We start from the raw sequence: 2538 nt of genomic DNA on the forward strand, positions 1-2538 counted from the left end.
CTTCTTCTTCTTCTTCTTCTTCTTCTTCTTCTTCTTCTTCTTCTTCTAAATGTTTTGTTTGTTTTTGAGAGAGAGAGAGAGAGACAGCTTGAGCAGGGGAGGGTCAGAGAGAGGGAGACACAAAATCTGAAACAGGCTCCAGGCTCTCAGCTGTCAGCTGTCAGCACAGAGCCCAACGTGGGGCTCGAACCCACGAACCGTGAGATCATGACCTGAGCCGAAGTCGGACATTTGGACGCTTAACCGACTGAGCCACCCAGGCGCCTCTTCTTCTTCTTCTTCTTCTTCTTCTTCTTCTTCTTCTTCTTCTTCTTCTTCTTCTTCTTCTTCTAATAAACCAAAAGGTAACAAATGTTACCAGGGATGCGGAGAATTTGGAACACTTATGCATTGTTGGTGGCAATGTAAAATGGTGCTGCTGTGGAAATCAGTATGATAGTTCTTCAAAAATTAAACATGGAACTACCATATGATCCAGCAATTCCACTTGTGAGTATGTACCAAAAGAATTGAAAGCTGAGACCTGAAAAGTTGACATCGACGTTCATAGCTGTATTATTCACAATAGCCAAAAAATGGGGCCAACCCAAGTATTCATCAATGGATGGTTAGATAAACAAAATGTGGTCTATCCATGCAATGAAATATTAGTCAGCCTTAGAAATGAAGGGAATTCTGATGCAGGCTTGAACATGGATGAAATTTGAAGATGTTATGTTAAGTGAAATAAGCCAGACACAGAAAGACAAATACTGTATGATTCCACTTATATGAGATACTTAGAGTAGTCAAATTTATAGAGGCAGATAGTAGAATGGTGGTTGCTGTGGACTGGAGGATGGAGGGAATGGGGAGTTATTTTTTTCATGTATATGGAGTCTCAATTTTGCAAGATGAAAAGAGTTCTGAAGATGGACAGTGGTGATGATTGCAGAACAATGTGAATGTACTTAATGTCCCCGAACCCTACACTTAATTTCATGTTATGCCTATTTTATGTTAACACAAATTAACATGAATTTTATGTTATACATATTTTACCCATTAACATGAATTTCATGTCATGCGTATTTTACCAAAGATAGCACTTTTTAAAGCTTCCACACAACAAAAGACATCATTAAAAATATTCCTCTTAAGTTTTTTATTTATTTAAGTAATCTCTACACCAAACATGGGGCTTGAACTCACAACCCCAAGATCAAGAGTTACATGCTCTCCTGACTGAGCCAGCCAACCACCCCCAAAGTATTTTTAAATAAAAAGATAACAGACTGAGAGATGATATTTGTAATGTGAAAGTCAAAAAGGATTAGTATCTAGAGTATATAAAGAACTTCTTTACATTAATAAAGAAAAAGAGCTCAATAAAAAAGTAGAAAAATATGAAAAATGCCCGACGGGCTGTTAAATTAATTAAACAAAGCCATTAGAGTGAGGTGGCTTAGTGCCGGAGCAGCCTAGGTAAGTGAACCAAAAGCTAAGTCTGTAAATGCCTCAAGGTTAAGAAATTGAAACCTAGGCACAACCTGTCACAAAGAGTCAACCTGGCTCTTTCACATAAGGCAATCACTTAAGGTATAGCCAATCAAGTAATCGCTTTGCTTCCTGGTCTTCTCTAGAAGTCTTGCTCCTAGCTCCTGTTGATGGAGCTCTTCTAACCCACTTGTGGTTTGGTGCTACCTCATACAAATGGATTTGCGCTCAAGTAAACTCCTAAAATTTTTAATATGACTTAGTTTATCTTTTAATGAGGGAAGGGCATTTCTGAAGAGAAAAGCCAATTGTCCAATAGACATATGAAGAGATAGACAATCTCGTGATCAGTCAGGTAAATGACTACAGTAGGGAGGCTACATTAGGGTGAGCAGAGCAGTGAAGGCCACTCTGAAAGGTGTCATTTGATCTGAAACCTAAGTGAAAATTTGTGGAAAAACAGCCAACCATTCATAACTCTGGAAGAAGGACTTTCCAGGCAGGGGGAACAGCAAGTGCAAATGTCCTGGGCTGGGAATACATTTGGCGATGTCTTAGCTTTGGCTGCCATAACAAAATACTATAAACTGGGTGCCTTAAACAACAGGCATTTATTTTCTCACAGCTCTGAAAGTCTGAGATCAGCGTGCCAATGTGGTTGGGTTTTAGTGAGGCCTCTCTTTCTGGCTTGTCTATTACCTCACCCATAATTCCCATCCTTATGACCTCATTTAACTTTAATTATATCCTAAAAGCCCTGTTTCCAATAACAGTCACATTGGGGATTAGGGCTTTAACATATGAATTTTGAGGGACATCAACATTTAGTTCATAACACCTTGTTGAGGAGTTTGCTTTAAAAGAGTAGATTTGAGGGCTGACTGGGTAGCTAAGTTGGTTAAGCAGCTGACTCCGTTTAGGTTATGATCTCGTGCACTGGGGTCTGTGCTGACAGCTCAGAACCTGGAGCCTGCTTCAGATTCTGTCTCTCTCTCTCTCTCTCTCTCTCTCTCTCTCTGCCCCTCCCCTGCTTGCTCTCTGTCTCTCTCTCATATAAATAAA

The 2538-nt window shown here is 39.8% G+C and overlaps 1 long non-coding RNA gene across 1 annotated transcript in view; it reads left to right on the top strand.

Moving 5' to 3' along the window:
* The first annotated feature begins 410 nt into the window (after nucleotides 1-410).
* The window catches only part of LOC144218224 (uncharacterized), an 8658-nt gene continuing 6530 nt past the window's right edge, over nucleotides 411-2538 (top strand). Inside the window, exon 1 of the long non-coding RNA XR_013331084.1 lies at nucleotides 411-489. This is a non-coding gene — a long non-coding RNA (uncharacterized LOC144218224). The remainder of the gene's footprint in view (nucleotides 490-2538) is intronic.

Source organism: Crocuta crocuta, unplaced genomic scaffold (assembly GCF_008692635.1).
Source record: "Crocuta crocuta isolate KB4526 unplaced genomic scaffold, BGI_CrCroc_1.0 scaffold29, whole genome shotgun sequence".
NCBI classification, from domain to species: domain Eukaryota; kingdom Metazoa; phylum Chordata; class Mammalia; order Carnivora; family Hyaenidae; genus Crocuta; species Crocuta crocuta.